The sequence below is a fragment of the Neophocaena asiaeorientalis genome, unplaced genomic scaffold (assembly GCF_003031525.2).
Source record: "Neophocaena asiaeorientalis asiaeorientalis breed wild unplaced genomic scaffold, Neophocaena_asiaeorientalis_V1.1 scaffold85, whole genome shotgun sequence".
NCBI classification, from domain to species: domain Eukaryota; kingdom Metazoa; phylum Chordata; class Mammalia; order Artiodactyla; family Phocoenidae; genus Neophocaena; species Neophocaena asiaeorientalis.
The window spans coordinates 1,020,542-1,041,327 of record NW_020174301.1 but is presented as its reverse complement, the minus strand read 5'-3'; positions in this window follow the sequence as shown (position 1 = coordinate 1,041,327).

Genomic DNA, 20,786 nt, shown 5'->3' with positions numbered 1-20,786 from the left:
AAAAAAAAAAAAAAAAAAGAAAAAAAAAAAACAACTCACAAAAAATCAACTTACCAGTTTCTGTGGAGAGAAATGTAAAATGAATACAAAGTATGCAATTGCTATGTTAAACCTAAAATACATCATTTACCTATATATCTTATCATCTCATGCCTTAAAATTTCAGCTGCTAGTCTTTAGTATATATGACATGATCTAAAACTGGGTGTTTTAATCCTTATGATACTATTTCTAGAATGTGATCAGGAGCTACCTGCAACAAAATCACTTGGCGTGTTTCCTGAAATTCTGGTTCCTGGACCCTATCCTTGAATTAGAATCTTTTAGGATGTGGCCGTAGATTGAGGGTTTTTTCCAAGCATTCCAGGTGATTCTTATGTGCACCAAATTTGAGTACTGCTATCCTACAGAAACAATGTACTGTGTGTAGAATCTCAGAGACAGGATGAGAGAAACATAGGTGGCTCCTTGTTTATTATGTGAGAAGGGTTTAGAGAAGGACTAACACTGCCTCCACGCTTTCTATAGTGTAAACTTGGGCAAAATTTTTAATCTGTCTCGGTCCTAGTATCCTCATCCATAAAATAATTCCTGTTCAACCATGTTGTTGTGAGGATTATGTCACACAACATGTCAATCATAACATATGGAGAGCTTCTACTCTAGAGCCTGGCCCATAATGGAACTTAAGTATATGTTCATTCCTTCTCTCCTTGTTCAAAAACAGGTTTCCAGGTGGTTTCTTCTTGTCCAGTGTTTTAGTATGCTTGGTAGAGGAATACAAACTAGTAGTTTAATGAGAGCTAATATTCTGAGCACTTATGGTATACCAGTGCTAAATACTTTATACTCATTATTTCATTTCATACCAAGAATAATCCTTAAACATAGGGACTATTATTATTTTTGGTTAAAGAAACTGAGGATTGTAGAGGATAAGTAACATGCCCAGAATCTCAGAGCAAAGAATTAGCAGAGCAGGGATTCAAACCCAGGCATTCTGGCTCCAGAGCCTGTTTATAATGCCGTATGTTTTGAATAGTCTCTAAGTGGCTTAGATTCCAGCATATGAGCCAGTCTCTTAGAAGGAAAAAGCAACTGCAGAAATGGAGTTTATAAACCTGCCAGAAATACAGACAAATGAATGCCATCATTTGCCTATCTTAGAAGCCTTTGCCAGTTGCCTATAACAGAGGATGGCACATAGTAGGTGTTCAAAAGTATTGAATAGATGTACGGCAGACCTTTCACCAGCATACTGTTTAAGCAGGTGACATATCTAAGCCCAAGTTTTAAAATTTCCAGATTTTCTAGATCAGCTTATATTCTGACATAATGCAAGTCACTAAATTTCAGAGCTATGGATAATCTTATCATTTGCAACAAATAGTTCTTGAGCACTTGCAATGAACTATGCACAGTTTGGCACTTAGAGGATTATTAAAAAAAAAACACAGCAACAAAATCTTGAGACATAGCTAGCCTATACCCTAAACACCCAGCTGGAAAATAAAACACAAATGCATGAAGCAATCAGACTGCAAAATCACTACATATGAGCTAATAAATGTGAAACTCCTAGCAAAGAGTAAACAAGCAATAAATTTTATCAAAAATATTATTACCAATATTATATTATTGTCAATTATTATCCATAATATTATTTTATATTTTAATAATCATTGCCATAATTATTATAGTTTTATTAAAAATAAGAAGAAATCATAATTGTTATAGCTACCATTTAATGAGCGATCATATGCCAAGTATTGTGCTTGGTGTTTTATATGTATATATATATTTAATCATCTTATCTATCCTGCTAAATTAGTACCATTAACCATACTTTTTAAATGAGGAAACTGAGGCTCAGAGAGGTTAAATAACTTGCCCAAGGCACATATTTGATACGTATTCCAGAGTCAAGGTAAATAGTGTACTCAAAGAATCCAAAAGGAGTCAGGGAAGAGAGAGATCAATTCCTGCTGGAGAAAACAGGGAGTATGAAGGGCAGAACTGTGACAGGGAAAAGATGAGGAGAAGGGCCTTTGATGACAGAGGTGGCAGGAGCAAAGGTATGTGTGTGAGTTTCCTGAGACAGGTCCCCCAGCACTTTGCTCAGGCCATGCTCATGGTGAAGCATGACTTGGGTCTCTTCACTGAGCAGAGAGGAAAGTGTAAAGAATGTTGGCAGAACAGCAAGTAAACCTGTCTGCCTGGAATGAAAAGTTTGTGTGGGGCAAAGTTAGAATACATGTAGTCCCCAAACATGACCCTGAAAACTCAACCTTCATTTATGGATAGCCTGTTTAAGTAGCCCCATCTCGAGTTACTTTCCATTAATACACTCACTTCTTTTGACTCATTGAGGCAATAGCATTTTTTGAACTCCTATTATGTGCCAGCCACCAGGTGCTAGGGATAGAACAATGAATAAAGCAGACAAAAATCCTTGTACTCATGAAGTTTTATTGTACTGAGAAAACACAGATGTTAACATGTAAACAAGTTGACAAGTCAGGTTATTTCAGATGCTAAGGACTATAAAGAAAAGAAAACATACCATTGACAATGACTAGTTAGGAAGGATGAAGAAGGCCTCTTTGAGGAGGTGACACTTGAGCTGAGACCCAAATGACCTGAAGTTGTCAGCTGGAGAGAAAAGCAAGTTCAAAGGTCATGAGGCAGAATAATCTTGGTATGTCTGGGAGACTGAGAGAAGGGAATGGTGGTTGAACACTGTGTGCAAGGGACAAAGCACCCCAGAGGTGGCCAGGGTGCTGGGGTGGGGGGTGGTGCTGGGCTGGATCATGCAGTTCTGGGAGATCAGGGTGAGAGTTTGACTTTTGGGAAGTTTTAAGCTAAGGAGGGATAGGGTCTCATTTACATTTTTGGAATTTTGCTCTGGTTGCTGTGTGGAGAATGGGCTCAAGAGGGAAGTGGTCAGGGGCTGGGAGGCCAGTTAGGAAGTTATCAAAGCCATCCATGCAATAGGAAATGGGGTCTCTTTGCAGGGGTGGCTGTGGAGATGAGGAGAAGTGAATGGACTTGGGGCACGTTTTGGGAGTAGAGCTGACATGACTTGAGAATGGATTCATGTGGTGGGTAAGGAAAGGGAAGGAAAGAGAGAAATCAACCCAGAATGACCTCTAGGCCTTTGGCCTGAGCATCTGGGTGCAGAGGGCACCATTATCTAAGACAGAGAAGACTCGAGAAGAAAGAGCATGACAGGTAAAAGTGAACACTTCTGTTTGGTCATGTTCGGCTTAAGATCACCCTGTTTCTTCAGAATGCTTGTTCCACTCTAACATTATCTTGTTTATTTTTTCTATTTGTTCATCATTAATTTCCTCCCTGTAAGAATCTTTGAAAGAGCAGGAACTTTGGTTATCTTGTTCATTGTTGGATCCCTAGAGGCCAGAACACTGACCAGTGCAGAGTATGTGCTCAACAGCTACTGGGATTTGTTGAGTCCCATTCAGTGGTTCTCAAACATACATCAGAACCACCTGGGAAGCTTATTAAGCGTTCAGTATCAGCCCCTGCCTGAAGCCCTCCCCACCAGAACTCGGCTTTAGTGGGTCTGGGATTGTACTCAGGAAACTGCATATTTAGTTAGGACAGGAGATGGGCAGTGAGATACAATCTAAACCAGTGGTTGAGGTATATTAGTATTCATTCAAATATTTACTTTAGAAACCACATTTCAGCACCATCCCAAAAGACTGAAAAGTGTGGCTTTAAGAATTCAATGGTATTCTCAAGTGCAGTTAAATCATAAGGTGTTCATTTTAAAGCTTTTGAGAGAAAACCATTGAAAGAATGCTGGGGTCCCTCCCATCTCATTTGACTTATATGCTCTAATTGGAAAGGGTCTCGTAGGATGCTCCTTCATGTGAAGTAAAATGGCTACCTGAGTGTGGAGACAATCCTCCTCTTCTTCCACATCTCCAAAGTGTGTCCTGCACCCACTGACAGGTATGTGAAATGCCTTTACTTGGTGATTATAGTAAATGTATGTTTTTGTCTGCACAGCATCTGTTCCCTTTTCCGCTAAGAGTGCCTCAGTATTCCTTTGTGGAACCTTCTTTCATCCCATTCTTGCAGTGGGACCCTTCCCTTTCCCTGAGCGAGGGGTTGGCCTCAAGCTGGACCAACCAAATGTTCTCTCCCTAGCATTTAAATAACGAATAGAATGACACAAAAACTTAAGGAGATGAGTTCATTTTGAATGAGGTCCCTGAGGAGAATGTGATTAGATGCTGCTGCAAAGATCTTGCTTGACTTGGCTCCTGTCCTTTCCAAGACCTGGTTCTTCAGCTTTACCTTCAATTTTATGAGCCATGAGCCTTATTCTTCCAATAAATTCCTTTTGCCTAAGTTAATTAGACTGGTCTCAGTTGCTTGCAATATAATCTATGACACAGCAATTACAAACCTTGCAATCTGTCATTCGAGGTAAAACTTTTAAAACAAACCCTTCCTGAAAGCAGTAATACATTGACCTAAGTTTTCATTAAAGTGTAAACGTCTTATAGCAGAGACTGAACAGGCAGATGAGAGGGAAAGGGCTCCGTGGCTTGACATTGGTTCCACCACTGAGGTACGAAAGAAAAGGATGGCTGGGACATGACACGTAAATCCCACTTTACAAATTTGCCCTGAATTTACACATGAGATAAATAGCTTGCTGGAAACTCTCAACACTTTTATTTCATAGTTCCTACTCAGCTCTCCCAGCTTCTGAATTTCTATCTTCAGACTAAACTTTCAGAGTAAGCCTTTCCAAAGCAGGGCATAATTACTGGGACACATAAACCTAACACATCAATTTATGAACATGAGAACTCATAATATTAAATTTAGTTCTCATTTCCTTCTGTGGCCCCTAGGGGGAAAAAAGAACATCCTGTCCTTTTAATCATTTCTGTTAAATCCTAGTCATTCGTTGACCTCTCCCCTCCCCCCCATTTTAAAAAAGACCTGTAACTCTTTAAGACTCTTAAGAAATTAATAATTCATGTGTTGTAAGCAATATTTTCTTAAACAAGTTTCTCACACCCTCATTCTTAGTGATTGCTGGGATTAAGCCACAGCAGACAGGATGCTGAACAAAGCCAAGAGCGTGCTGAGTGTGAACCACATCCGCGGAGGATAAGGAACACGTTATAGTTTAACAGGAGTGATAAAAATGACATCTAATCACTTGCAGATTATACGCAGTGTTAGTGGAGGTCAAATGTAAAAAACAGTCTCATTAATTTAAACATTTTAATTTTTTTTTTTTTGCGGTACGCGGGCCTCTCACTGTTGTGGCCTCTCCCGCTGCGGAGCAGAGGCTCCGGACGCGCAGGCTCAGCGGCCATGGCTCACGGGCCCAGCAGCTCTGCGGCATGTGGGATCTTCCCGGACCGGGACACGAGCCCGTGTTCCCTGCATCGGCAGGCGGACTCTCAACCACTGTGCCACCAGGGAAGCCCTAAACATTTTAATTTTTAACAGTGGTTGCTATTTGTGGAAACTAGCCATAACAATATTTGGCTATAAATCTGTACAGAGTCTGCATGGTCATTTTCCTTTCAGATGAGAGGGGTGGATCACCACTCTCATTATTAAAGCATAAAATAGTGTTACAAGCATTTGCTGAACACTTACTATATTCCAGGTACTATTCAAAGTACTTTATAATATAGGTATCTCATGTAATCTTTACAACAGCCCCATAAGGTATTATCCTATTATTCCTGTTACAAACAAGGGAACTGAAGCACTGTGAAATTAAGTAATTTGTCCAAGATCAAAGAGCTGGTAAATGGCAGAGGTTGGGTTTTAAATCCAGGCCATAAAATGACTACAAAATCTGGGTTCTCAGCCCATTCTCTTACCGCCTCCCAACACTGCTTAGCCAATTAGTGAAATAACACCTGGTCTTTCCTTCCACCTGTACTTGAGGCCCTTCTAACCCTCACTTTGAATGTTTAAAACTACATTTTGAAAACTATGTGAACTAGGTAACCAAAATAATTAGGCTTTCCAGATGCCAAATTACTTGGATATTAATTGTTAACTAAATGGTGAGCCTTTCCAGCAGCCTTGACAGAAATTTACTTACCCAGATTTTACAGTAAATAAAATAGTAAGAATTTAGAGATCTAAACCAAGTCAAGTCTCCAAATGCATGAGCAAGGCCTTTGATTTTCAGATTCTGTTGAAGGGTTTATAAGCTGTTACAGTGGATTTGGGATGGAGGAATGGGTGGTGATCTCTCACAGAAAAGTGGGTTCTTTTTCTGATAGGTGGGTTTTACTTCTTTGCCAGAGAGATAATTGAGAGACCAGCCTGGAACTTGCATCTGTACTCACCTGGATACAGAGTGAGGGTGACACATACATTAAACAACTTATTCTCAAACATTCAGAGGCTCTGCAGATACAGCGTAGATTTTCTGAGCCGGTCTCCTTGCAGTCTGGCCATGGCACAGCGTGCTTCAGCCCAGAAGGTGAGTAGTTTCTTGAAGACTCTTCTTACTCTTTTTTCTTTTCCTTGAAATGAGTTGTAGAATTGATCCAATCCTGACTGCTGTCTAAAAGACTGACAGAGTTTTTACAGGATGTACCTCTAGTTGGGCTTGGCTTTTGTTTTTTCTGGGAGTATGCCAGCTCCTCTTCTCTCATGCCGTTACTTTCTTTACATACAACATTAATACTCTTATTACTGGATTAGGAATCCAAGGCGTTAAAAAAAAGAGAGAGAGAATGTAGGGTGACACCAAATGGTCCTGCCCTTGGTGACTTTGCTCTTAGAAGAGACAGGAGGAGGGAAAGAAAGGAAGAGATGGGAGGGCGAAACAAAGGCATGACTCCCTGCCTCTAATCATGTATTTCTTGTGGGGTATCAAGGTGGAACCTAGGTGAGCTAAAGGCACAAACAAAGGAGTGCAGACATATCTCGGAGATATCATGACTTCTGTTCCAGACCACCAAGATAAAGCTAATATCACAATAAAGAAAGTCACGTGAATTTTTTGGTTTCCCAGTGCATATAAAAGTGTGTTTACATTATACCGCAGTCCATTAAGTGTGCAATAGCATTATGTCTAAAAAAAGGTACATACCTTAATTTAAAAATACTTTATTGCTAAAAAGATGCCAACCATCATCTGAGCCTTGTCAGTAGTAATCTTTTTGCAATAGTAACATCAAAGATCACTGATCACACGTCACTATAACATATATAATAATAATGAAAATGCTTGAAATATTGTGAGAATTACCAAAATGTGACACAGAGACATAAATGAACAAATATTGTTGGAAAGATGTCATCAATAGGCTTGCTCGACACAGGGTTGTCACAAACCTGCTATTTGTAAAAAAAAAAAAAAAAATTGCAGTATCAGCAAAATGCAATACAACAAAATTTGTCTGTAAAAGGGATTCAAAATTATGTAGGTGAGTGCTAGAAAAGCTACAGTCATGGAAGTATGTGTGTTCAATGGAAAGGTCAGTGGAAGAGTCACCATGATGCTTGGGTTCCACACTAGTTAGTTGTCAACTTGAGCAGGTTACTTAAGGATTCTCAGCTTCTGTTTTCTGATCTGTGAAATGGGTGTGGGAATCAAATTATACATTTGTAGACTTGGAAATGGACTCAGAGGTCATTTGATCCAGGCTCTGATCCACTGCAAGAATTTTGTCTACAGTATTTTTGACAGAAAACCAATCACCCAACCTCCCATGAAAGGGCACTCATAATCTCTTTATTCTCCTTAAACTGAGCTAAGTTCTGTGTACCTCAGGAGGTAGGTCAGGACCTCCATTCCTTGGCCATGGTTCTTTCCTATGAAGTTCTGAGTTGGCAACTTGGATGGCAACAGAGATAATACAATACAGTGGAAAGAGAATCGGATGAGCCTGAGTCTGGATCCCAACTCAAGCACTTAGCTAGCTGTGAAATCTTGACCATTGCATCAGTTCTATGAGGCTCAGTTTCCTTATGTGTCTAATGGAGAAACTGCAACCCACCCTGCAAATTCGTTGGGACAATTAGAAATAATTTATGTAAAAGGCCTTCACATAGAGAGTGCTTAATAAAAAGACCATTAAGAGGATTCTTCTTCTTAGAATATAATAAAATCAATATCTACTGAGGCCTGAGGAGTTTATGGCATGTCCTTGTTACAATGGTTTGTTCTGAGATTTGTTAGCTTTTCCTCTTGTTCCACTCCTAAATAAATAACTACTTCCTATATATTTCAATGCATTTCCCTTCCCAATAAATCTTCTGTTCCTTGTACAATTAGAAAAGGAGAAAGGAGCTTGAATGCAGACTTAGTGAAATTGCAGGTGAGTGTATGTTAACCATTTAGGGAAAAAATCCACAGTAGAGGCGGAGTTTAATCTTCACTCTGAAACATGAGCGGCTTCTGAGTTTTGCTGTAAAGAAATCATTTGCTTCTGAAACAAAGCATAGCTGCTTAAATGTGCACCGGGAGGAGGGATTGTGGCAATATAGAGAGCATGTTCACTTTACTGGGGTGAAAGGAACTCTGTGAGTTAACCCAGAGCTGTGGATCCCACAGTCAGTCAAAACTTCATAGAGAGTTTCCTTAGGAGTAGAAGCTTCAAAGTGTCCTCTTAAATTTGGTCATAACTGTCAACAATTAAAACATATGACTCTTTGATTAAGTAAATCCACTTAAAAGACACTACCCTACAGAGATCCTTGTATGAGCATTTGAATGAGATCATTACAAGATTATTCACTGCCATGTGGTTTCCAATAGCAAACAAAAGAAACAACAATCTAAATCTTTACATAGGAGAACAGTAAAAACAATTTTAATGGATCCATAAAACAATACTATGCAGCCCTGGTGAAGCATGGTGTTGACCTTGATACACTAACCTGGCATGGTGCCCATGATATATTGTTAAAGGAAAAAAGTAGGTTGTAGAATAACATGCTGAGAGTAATGTCATATTTGTATACATACATACATACATATGTGAATGCACATATATTTGCACGTGCAAATAGGTATAAATATATGTTTTAGAAAAAGGTTTAGAATGTGTACATGAAACGGTTAATGTTAACAGTAGGTATTTACTTCTGAGAAGTGGGATTAGGAGGGTGAGGGACACTTTGGTTTTTTAATTTAAATGTTATATATTTGAATGTTTTTACATATGTAAATATTATTTGTATCATTTTGAAAAACAATGACATGAGAATAGCTGAATTCAGAAACACATATTTAAGCTCTTAGTTACCTTTTCCTAAGTTTCAGGAGTCCTCACTCGGAGAATACCTTTTCAAGGGAAATGGATAAAGTTAATCTGTTTCTTTTGGATGAAAAGAGTCTCAGAATTGAAAAATCATACTGTTTAACTCCCTAGAAATATACCCTCCTATCCAAATCCTCAAGTCAAGGGGGGAATCTGGAACCCCTGACATCCCAGGATTTCTTCACACTTTTCCACTGCTTTCTTTGGATCTCAGAGACGGCCAAAATTTTAACTAGAGTGCAAGTGTTTTCCTTGAAAGGAAGTGAGATTTGGTCATCAGATAACTTTCCACAACCTGATGTGTACACTTGGGGTTAAGTGCTGGTTACTATGAATAAAGCTCTGTGGCCCAGGAGCTCACCTTCTCAAGTTCAGCACTGGAAACATCCGTCAACTACCATTTGCTAGATGAGAGTTCAGTTGATTAAAGAACGATGTTAATGAACACTTAGGTTTGAGTTTTTTCCCAAGGGACCAAATTGCCTCACACACAAAAAATACTCTTCACTAAATCAGACTTCATCACTAACTCCAGCTGGTTGCATCTTGAAACTATTCCACTAGCTGTAACGGTTAGGGAACTAGAGGGTGTGTGTGATTGGTTAGTCATCAATTTGTTCATTCAGTTATTCATATATCTCTTCATTCAATTGTCAGCAGTAAAATATTGTAGTTAGCAGTCAGCTGGCGGCTTTGGAGTCAGAAATACTTGGGATTGAATTCCTGGCCTGACACTGGTTATAGAATCTTGTCAAATTACATAACTATCCAAGCCTCCATTCCTCATCTATAAAATAGGGGTAGTTATCAAAATGTTGTTGTGAGGATGTTTAGAAGAGCATTTAAAGGGCCTAGCATAGTACCTGGCACATATTATACACACAATCAAAATTTACTACTGTCATTTAAAAAAATATTTGTTAAGCACCTAGGGTGTGCCAAGTTTTGTGTCAGATTCTGAATTTTTAATATGATTAGGATATGATCCTTGCTTTTAAGAGGGTTAAGTTTAGATCATAGGTGAATTCAGGGACTTCCTGAACTTGGATGGGAAAAAAAAATCACGTATCTATTTTTCACTAACCTCTTAACTGAAATTTAACATTCTTTTAATTATGAATTTATACAACAAATCACAGAGGAATTCACAATATGTGTGACTTTGTCACCCACAGAAATCACAGACATTGTCATAGCACATTGTAGTTTTGCAGAAATTTTATTTAGTGCACCATTACTTCAAAATTAGAATAGTTATTAGACCCATTGCTGCCTCTGGGAATTGTGTTAATAAAGAAACATAACATAGCTATATCTAAAACTTTATAATTTGAAAACTATATATTAGTTTATTTGTTTTGTGGTCCTATGTATTGTATTTTATGCATTTAAAAACATTGTTTTGAAATGCATACATAACGTACATTTACCATATATGAGGACATGGTAAATGTATGAGGCTGTCCATAAAAGCACTATTAATCACAATGAAAAGCAGAACAAAACTACATCTTCATCAATAGAAGAATGGATAAATCAGTGGTGGTATATCATACAATGAAATACCACCCAGCAATGAGACTGAATGAACAATTGCTACATTCAGAAACATGGGTGAATCTCACATAGATTGAGAAAAAGAAGCCAGATGTAAAACAGAGCACACTGTGTGATTCAATTCATAAGAAGTTTAAAAACAGGCTAACTAATCTCTGGAGTTAGACATCAATATAGTGTTTACCCTTTTGTGGGGTGGTGGCTGGAATGGGTATGGGACTTTTGTATTATTTATTGATCCAGATGTTAGCAATGTCAATGTGTTCACTTTACACAAATGAATTGAGCTATCCATCTATAGCACTTATTTATAGTTGTTGTACTTTGGTAAACATTTACTTTTAAAAAGAGGGGTCCATAGGCTTCACCAGTCTGCCAAAGGGATTCATGGCACAGAAAAGATTAAGAACCTCTGGTCTAGGTGGAGACACAAATCCAGAGAAATTACTATAATACAAGTTTCATACACACCCTAGACGTTCTAAGCCTTTCCTGATCCCAGTGTTCTATTGATCTCTTAAGTATAATTCATACTTTTGAAACCAAGAATCCTGTATTTGTACATTGAAAGTATGGTCACTGCAGCTGTAGGAAAGGAATTACAAAGTACTGTGAAAACACAGAGAAGGGAACCATTAGTTTTGCCAAGGGTGGTCAGAAACGAATCTCATGGAGGAGGTGATATTTGAGTGGAACCTCAAAGGATAAGTCGGCTTTCAACTAAAGGGCTTCCTGTCAGAGGGAGCAGCATCAGGAAAAATATAGGAAGCATGCTGTTTGGAGAACATTGAGTCATCTGGTGTGGCTGGATCCTGGGGAAGATAGTTGGGGATGGGGGAGGAGGGGGACAAGTGGGAGATACATGAAAGACTGTGTGTCATGCTAAGGGGAAGCAACCAATGCTGGCTGTTTGTTTTTACTTTTTGTTGAAGGAAAAGACATAGAGAAGTGTGCCTAAAACATAAGTATACAGCTTGATAGATTTTCACAAAGTGAACACATCTATTTTACTAGCACCCCAATCATGAGATAGGACATTAACAACATCCTAAAAGCCCCTTTCATGATCCCTACCAATCCCAACAATTGCTCCTCACTTTATTGAGGTATGATGACATGTAAAAAGCTATGCATATTTAATGTATACAACTCAATGAGTTTGGAGATAAATATACACTATGAATCCATCACCACCATCAAAGCCATAAGCATATCCATCACCTCCCAAATCTTCCTCCCACCCCCTTTATTATAATTATCATTGTGTGTGTTGTAAGAAAGTTTAACATAAGACATACTCTCTTAGCAAATTTCAAGTGTACAATACAGTATTGTTAGCTATAAGAACGATATTATATAGTAGATATCTAGAACTTATTTAATCTTGCAGAACTGAAACTTTGTACCCTTTGACTATCACCTCCCCATTTCACCTTTCTCTAGCAATCACCATTCTACTTTATGCTTCTATGAGCTTCACGATTTTAGCTTCCACGTATAAGTGAGGTCATGCAGTATTTGTCTTTCTGTGTCTGGCTTATTTAGTTTAGCTAATGTTCTCCAGGTCTATCCATGCTGTCACAAGAGGCAAGATTTCCTTTTTTTTTAGTTGGTAATATTCCATTGTGTGTATATATCACACTTTCTTTATCCATTCATCTGTCGACAGACACTTAGGTTGTTTCCCTATCTTAGCTATAGAGAATAATGCTACAAAATGAACATGGGAGTGCAGGAACTCTTTGGGATCCTGATTTCAATTCCTTTGGATAAATACCCAAAAGTGGGATTGCAGTGTCATACAATAATTCTATTTTTGATGTTCTGAGGAAGCGCCATACTGTTTTCCATAGCGGCTGCACCAACTTACATTCCCACCAATAGTGTATGAAGGTTCTCTTATCTCCACATCCTCACCAATACTTATCTTTTGGGGCTTTTTTTTTTTTTTTTTTTTTTTTTTTTTTGGTGGTACGCGGGCCTCTCACTGTTGTGGCCTCTCCCATTGCAGAGCACAGGCTCCGGACGCGCAGGCTCAGCGGCCATGGCTCAGGGGCCCAGCCGCTCCGCGGCATGTGGGATCTTCCCGGACCGGGGCACGAACCTGCGTCCCCTGCATCGGCAGGCGGACTCTCAACCACTGCGCCACCAGGGAAGCCCCCTCTTTTGGGGCTTTTTAAAGAAATAGCCATCCTAACAGGTGTGAGGTGATATCTCATTATGCTTTTGATTTTCATTTCCCTCAAGATTAGTGATGTTGAACACCTTTTCACATACCTGTTGCCCACTACTGTGACCTCTGACACCATAGATTGGTTTTGCTGGGTTTTGTGCTTTATTTAACATATGTACTCTTTTGTGTCTGGCTCTTTCACTCATGTTAAGTGAAACATGATGTCATTGTATGTAGTTATGGATCATTGCCACCTAAGTTTTAAGCAGGAGAATGGCTTGGGCTGACCTCTGTGTTAGAAAAATCACTCTAGCAGCTTGGAGGAGGGTGGGGTGGAAAGATAAGAAAGAAGTTCCATGCGGGAGCTAGAGCAATAATCGAGGTGAGAGATGATGAGGGCTTGACCCAGGGCGCAGGCAGTGGGAATGGAGAAGAGGCGGACAGATCAGAGTCACCCTGAGCTCTGGAGAAGCAATTCAAAACATATGTGCCATTTACAGTGTCCTTCAAACACAGAGGAGAGATCAACATTAATTGACTACAACATTAGTTTGAGTGTTTGTCAAGATTTAAATGAAACAAGCTACATTCCTCTAAGAGTCTATTGTCATAGATGACAAGGATGAGACAGACCAAAAGCCAAAGCAATGTGGATAAATGAAGCCTGTCCCGCGAGACTTTAATGACCTCAAATGATATTGGAGGACTTTTGCAGTTGAGCTATTTTTCTTAAATATTTTTTGAGTAGTGGAGTTTCAACATAAAATTTAGATTACTTAGAAAAACAAAATCAGGATTGAAGAGACAGCAGGGATAGGGGAGAATTTCAGCTGAAATTTGGGAGAAATGAGGCTGATGAGGGTATGAGATGGGTATGTAGGGTAGAGAGATGGGGAGATAGTTGATGAAGTGAGAGCATCTATCTTATTGTTATGCTTCTCAAACTCAGGTATGCACACCCCTGACAACATGTCAGGGGGAACCTGAGTCATCTGATAAATATGGTACATCTTGCTGGAGTGTCTCCAGGGTTGAGGAGAAGGATGCCATGTATATGAAAGCAAACAATAGGTTATGGAGTAGAATACAAATTTTATGTGAAGTGTCAAGATAAAACACAAGACTTCAAATAATTTTCTAGCCAAATTGCTTTGACCGAGGACTTCCCTGGTGGTCCAGTGGTTGAGTACCTGTCTTGCAATGCAGGGGACACTGGTTCGATCCCTGGTCAGGGAACTAAGATCTCACATGCCTCTGGGCAACCAAGCCCACGCGCCACAACTAGAGAGCCCACACACTCTGGAGCCTGCGTGCCACAGCTAGAGAGAAGCCGGTGCGCTGCAACTAAGACCCGACACAGCCAAAAAGAAAGTAAATAAAACATTGCCTCTGCTTTAAAAAAAAAAAATGCTTTGACCTTCAGGCCCAATGCTCCCCTTTGCATTCATTACATGGAATTCAGAGGAAAAGTTTTAAGAAGCCTCATCTCCATCACTCCCAACTCCACACTGCACTCCAGGATACTAGGACCTCCACTGAACTCAGTTCCAGATTGGGTGTTGTTACTCATCCAGTAACATTCCTCTCTTCCTTTACTCATTCATTCCAACAATATTAAGTAAGAGCTTACCACATACTAGCAGCTGAGAGTTGTTTTTCTCGTATAATATTGTAAGCTCCAAAAAGGACTGTGCCTTAAAACAAACAAACAAACAAAACTTACAGTCCCCTTAGCATTTGTCAAATCTTGCATATATCAGATGTGCTATTTGTTGACATGAAATGAAATGAGATCTTTGCAAAAGCCCATGGAGGAGTTAGGAGAGAGACAATAAAAGAGAGAGAATGGGATGCGTATATGTGAACTAACTGCTAACCATATGAACCAAACATATTGTTTCATCCATGAACAACTCTGAGATAGACTTTAAATTATATCCATTTTATAGTCATGGAAGTTGAGGTTGAGAATGAATAAAGTAACTTGTTTGAAGCAACACAGTTAGTGACAGAGCACAGATTCAATCCCAGCTTTGTCTGATGCTAAAGTCCATGGAGAACGTTTATGGAAGTGTAAAATGCATATCCCCTTTGACCCAGTAATTCTACTTGTAGGAATTTATCCTCGTGATCTTGTGATTTATAATAAGAAACATATATTTGGTCTACGTCCCATTTCTGGCACACAGCTCCTAAAACTCTTGGAATTTCCTAAGTGATGAGAGAGATAAAGATGTCTTTTGTTCTGTTAATGAGGTGACTTGTGTATCACATCTAAGGATGGAGTCTGGTTGCCAGAGGAGCAAACCACGTGATTAGAGGGTTGGAACTTTGAGTCAGAGCCCCTTCCCTTTCCCCACCTTGAGCTTAATCACCAATGGACAATAATCTTCATTCCTCTGTAATGAAGCCTCCCTAAAAACTCAAAAAGGATGGGGTTCAGAGGGCTTCCTGTTTGGTGAATATGTGCAGTTTCGTGGAGAGTGGCACTCTCAGAGAGCACGGAAGCTCTGTGCCCTTTCCCCATACCTTGCCCTGTGCATCTCTTCTGTCTGACTGTCCCTGAGTTGTACCTTTTATAATAAACCAGTAATCTAGTAAGTAAAATGTTTCTTTGAGTTCTGTGAGCTGCTTTAGCAAATGAATTGAACCCAAGGAGGGAGTCCTTGGAACTCTGAATCTATAGTGGTCGGTCAGAAGCACAGGTCAGAAGCATCTGGAATTGTGTCTGAAGTGGAAGTCTGAGCCCTTAACCTGTAGAATTTGATGCTATCTCTAGGGTAGATGGTGTCAGAATTGAGTTGAATTGTGGGACACTCAATTGGTGTCAAAGAATTGCTTGGTGGTGTGGGGAATACCACACCCCGCCTCCACATTGTAAATTGGGTGCAGAATCGATAATCCTGTAGATATACTGAAATAGGTGCTCAAAGATACAAACACAAGAATGTTCATTTCAGTGCTGACTACAATAACACTAAACTGAAAATAATCGAAATATTCTTTATTGGTGAATTGGTTGAATAACTTAGGGAATATCTGTACAGAAAGAGGCATAGTTATATATACTGATACAGAAGGCTATTCAGGATACATTGTTAGTTGAAGAAAAACAAGTGTAGAACAGCATACATTATTTGATTATATTTTCTCTTTTAAAAAACAAATGCATAAATCATATATGCATGCATGTATAGGCACCAAAAATTCTGGAGAACTACCCAACTTTAACAAAGATTCCTCTGGGGAAGTGATGTGAAACTCTGCTCAAAGAGAGAGAGGTCTCTTTTTTTCCACTTTATTTTCTTTATAAATTATGTGAAAGTAAATTTTAAAACGTGACTATGTATTACTTTCATAATAACAGGAAACAAGTTAATAAATTGCATAAAGATAAAGCCTTTTTTTAACACTCCATGATGCATGGAGTAAGTAAAATTCCCAAGGACAGGGACACAGGAGAGAAGAGAGTTGAAAAAAAGCAGAAGGAGCTAAGAGGCCAAAGAATCAAGGAAAGGAGTAATGTTAGCATTAGGGAAGCTCATGCCAAGGCTTTTATTTTTATTTTTTACTTCTTATTGGTTTCTATTTAAACAATGGAAATCTAATGTCTCATGGTTCTGGGAACTACAAGTCCAAGATCAAGGTATCGGCAGGGTTAGTTCCTTCTTGGGGCTTTGAGGAAGAAGCTGTTCTCTGCCTTTCCGCTAGCTTCTGGCAATCTCTGGTATTCCTTGGCTTGTAGATCTCTGCCTTCATGTTCACATGGTATTCTCCCTGGGTGTGTGCCTGTTTCCAGATTTCCTCTTTTTATAAAAACACTAGTCATATTGGCACCCACCTTACTCTAGTATGACCTCACCTTAACTAATTACATCTGCAAGGACCCTACTCCTGAATAAGGTTACTTTCTGAAGTACTGGAGGTTAATTAGGACTTCAACATGTACATATTTCAGCCAGGAAGGAGGACATAAAATTCAACCCATAAAAGCAGATATAAAAATTTTTGTGATCAGGGGCTTCCCTGGTGGCTCAGTGGTTGAAAGTCCGCCTGCCGATGCAGAGGACACGGGTTCGTGGCCCGGTCCGGGAGGATCCCACGTGCCGCAGAGCGGCTGGGCCCGTGAGCCATGGCCGCTGAGCCTGGGCGTCCGGAGCCTGTGTTCCGCAACGGGAGAGGCCACAACAGTGAGAGGTCTGCGTACTGCTAAAAAAAAAAATTGTTATCTGTGTCATGTGCAAAGATTTGAACTTTAGGATTTCGGATTTCTCCACTTTAGAGATAAACCAATTTTTTCCTGTGAAATAATCAACACACTAGTTTTAAAGTTTTGGTCAAAATCATATTTTATGCAAAGGAACTCTGGGAATATTGAAAAAACTGGAAGAACAGATATCTCAAGTTGACTGGAGATCAATATGAGCTGAGTGGAAACTTGAGATACTGAGAAGAACAATACGTAAACACTTGGTTCTGGTTTTCCTTCATTTGCTGTCTACTTACCCTGCTTTAAAGCAGGCTAATGCTTTTCGCTGCCTTAATGCTCTGAGATTTTGCCAGTGAACCTTCACAATTTTACTGAAGTATAATGAGACTATAATAACTGTATGTATGCTTGTAACAAACTGTACAGAACTTAGACACTTCCCATCTCTCTCTCTCCCTCCCTCCCTCTCTCTCTCTCTCTCCCCTCTCTTCTTTCCTATTATTTTTTTTTAATTAAAAGAAAATTAACTGTGGTAAATACACATAACAATAACCATCTTAACCATTTTTAAGTGTACAGTTCAGTATTGTTCAGTATCTTCACTTTGTCTGCAGCCAATCTCCAGAACTTTTTCACCTTGCAAAACTGAAACTCTATACTACCCATTTAAACAGCAACTCCCCATTTCCTAGTGCCCCCAACCCCTGGCAACCACCATTCTACCTTCCATCTTTATTAATTTGGCTTCCTTATATACCTCATATAAGTGGACTCATACAGTATTTGTCGTTTTGTGCCTGGCATAGCGTCTTTAAGATTTCTCCATGTTGTAGCCTGTGTCAGAATTTCCTTCCTTTTTAAGGATGAGTAATATTCCATTATATATATCACATTTTATTTATCCATTCATCCATTGATAGACACTTGGGGTGCTTCCAGTTTTTGGCTGTTGTAAAACATACTACTGTGATCATGTGTGTACAGATATCTCTTCAAGATCCTGCTTTCAATTCTTTTGGATATATACCCAGAAATGGAACTGCTGAATCACATGTAATTCTCTTTTTGAGGAGCTGCCATACTGTCACAAGGCTTTTAAATAGTTATATACTTACTGCTTGGTTAGAAAGATAGAAGGCGAGAAGGTGGCTGTTTTTTCAATATATAAACCACACAACACCCAGGAAAGTAGCCTTGCCATCAGTAGAATCAAGACATTTTTTTTTTAAAGAACTCTATGACACCTAAAGCAAATGTAGGAGTATTCTCTAGACTGTTTCCCTGAGAAGTGGAGAAGGAAAAGCAGTTGCTGACTAAGTTGCTTAAGGATCTAAGTATTTTCTACTAGGAAATATTTATCCATTTGGTAGAGCTGCAAGTTCTGGGGAGTGCTCTCATTAGAAAACAGTGATGATTCCAGGAAAACTTGGAAGAATCGCCATGGTGATGGAGAGTGACCCATTTAAAGTGTAAGGCCTATTGTGAATTGAACTTCAAAAGATGTCTGTACAAAAGTCTCTGTTTCATTTTTCGTTGGACAAACGATATGAAATAAGGTAACATTATTATTATTATCTCCATCTCTCTTGCAGTCTAATGTACTAGGGAGATCCTTCAGCATCTAGTCCTGGCTTGGCTACTCCGTGGCTGCCAGTGAGTTGAGCAGACCACTTAAACTCTCCAACCTCAGAGGGTTGACCTAAAGTACTGCTAACATCCCTTTAGTTTGTGGATTTACTTCTATGCATATTTACAATTGCTTTTTTTAAAATGTTGGGGGTAGGAGTTTATTAATTAATTTATTTACTTTTGCTGTGTTGCGTCTTTCGTTTCTGTGTGAGGGCTTTCTCTAGCTGTGGCAAGCGGGGGCCACTCTTCATTGCGGCCTCGCACTATCGCGGCCTCTCTTGTTGTGGAGCACAGGCTCCAGACGCGCAGGCTCAGTAGTTGTGGCTCACGGGCCTAGTTGCTCCGCGGCATGTGGGATCTTCCCAGACCAGGGCTCGAACCAGTGTCCCCTGCATTGGCAGGCAGATTCTCAACCACTGTGCCACCAGGGAAGCCCTATAATTGTTTTTTGTTCGCTACTTACTTTCTCTGGAACTTGGCTGTTAGGCAAACTCAATCAGACACAGTGGAAAATGAAGAAATAAGCCAAAAGATGCTGAATGGACAAGCACAACATCAAAGTCCATGTACTAAAGCTCCCTCACGTTATTGCTTTCCTGGGACCTCAGGTGCACAGGGTTGTGTTGATCACACTCATGGGTTCACGCAGTCTTTCTTCCTTAGTCTGGACAAGGCCCTTCTCTGTTTATCTTACTCTATTATTTTCTTCTCCTTCATCTCCTATCCCCCTTCTCATTTCCAGCACAGTGCTTGATGGTATAAATGGACTATTGTATTTAATTCTAATGGCAATGCTTTAAGGTAGACAATGGTGTTACCCCCATCTTACATATGGGGAAACTAAGGCTTATGGAGATTAAAGGGCAGGGGAAGAATTTCATCCAGATAGACAGATCCAGAATCTACACTTCTAAACACTACACCATCTAATCAGAAAACTTGTTTAAAATACAATTTGTCTCTAAGTTATTCTGAACTGCATGTAGGAAACTCCCCCTTCCATTCTTCAAAGAAAATGTTAACGGATCTATTTTGAGGCACTTTGCTTTTCCTCATTCATCTTTTGCAGAACTTGATCACCAACTCAAGTCACCAACTCTTTGGATTTCCTCTTCCTCCTTTCCATTTCTCTTGAGAAACTTGGAGTTATGATGGTCAGCTTGGCCCTTGACTCTGTTGCTTGCTGGGGACATAACTGAAATGCTAAAAGATAGCATTTTCTCTCCATAAACAGAACACCTTTCCTCTCACATTGTTCTCTTTCTGCATGTCACTTGTAAGAAGATGATTGCTGATGTACAGAACATGCTCTTGAAGTCACCTTTCTCCCCTGGATGAAGAGTGTAGGGATTTATAATAGAATGGAGTGCACGTCACCTGTTAGGTAAATCCACCCCAAATTGATGGTTAGCTAATGTGATGGCCACTTGACATTCCTGGCATTCTTAACACAACTCTGATATGAGAAGGTACCAGATTGTTGGGGTAGGTTGCATTTTCTTTGCGAGCCCTCGTGGGAGGGGAGGACGTTCCTGAGGGAGATGCAGGGGCAGAAGAGGCCAAGGGCTTTGTTGATTAGGAAGATTCTTCCCACAGTAGTCTGAAGATGGATTACCAGGGTGGGGAGGTCAGATCATAGTTGAGAGGAGCCCAACGACAAATATTAACGATAATGATGATGATGAGCTTTGGATCCAAGGTTTAAGGTAAAGATAGAATGGGAGAATGCCTTTTGAAGGGGGTGATTGAGAAGATCTACAGTGGGACCATATAAAGGTGCCCAGGTCTGGGCACCTTGAGTGGTTCAGGATTTTACCCATATGTGGAGACAGAGGACCCTGGGGCGGCCCTCCTGACTGGCGCCAAGCATCCATGAATTCAGGCCAGGGCCACACCCTGTCCCTAGAATCATCTCTTTACTATCTTC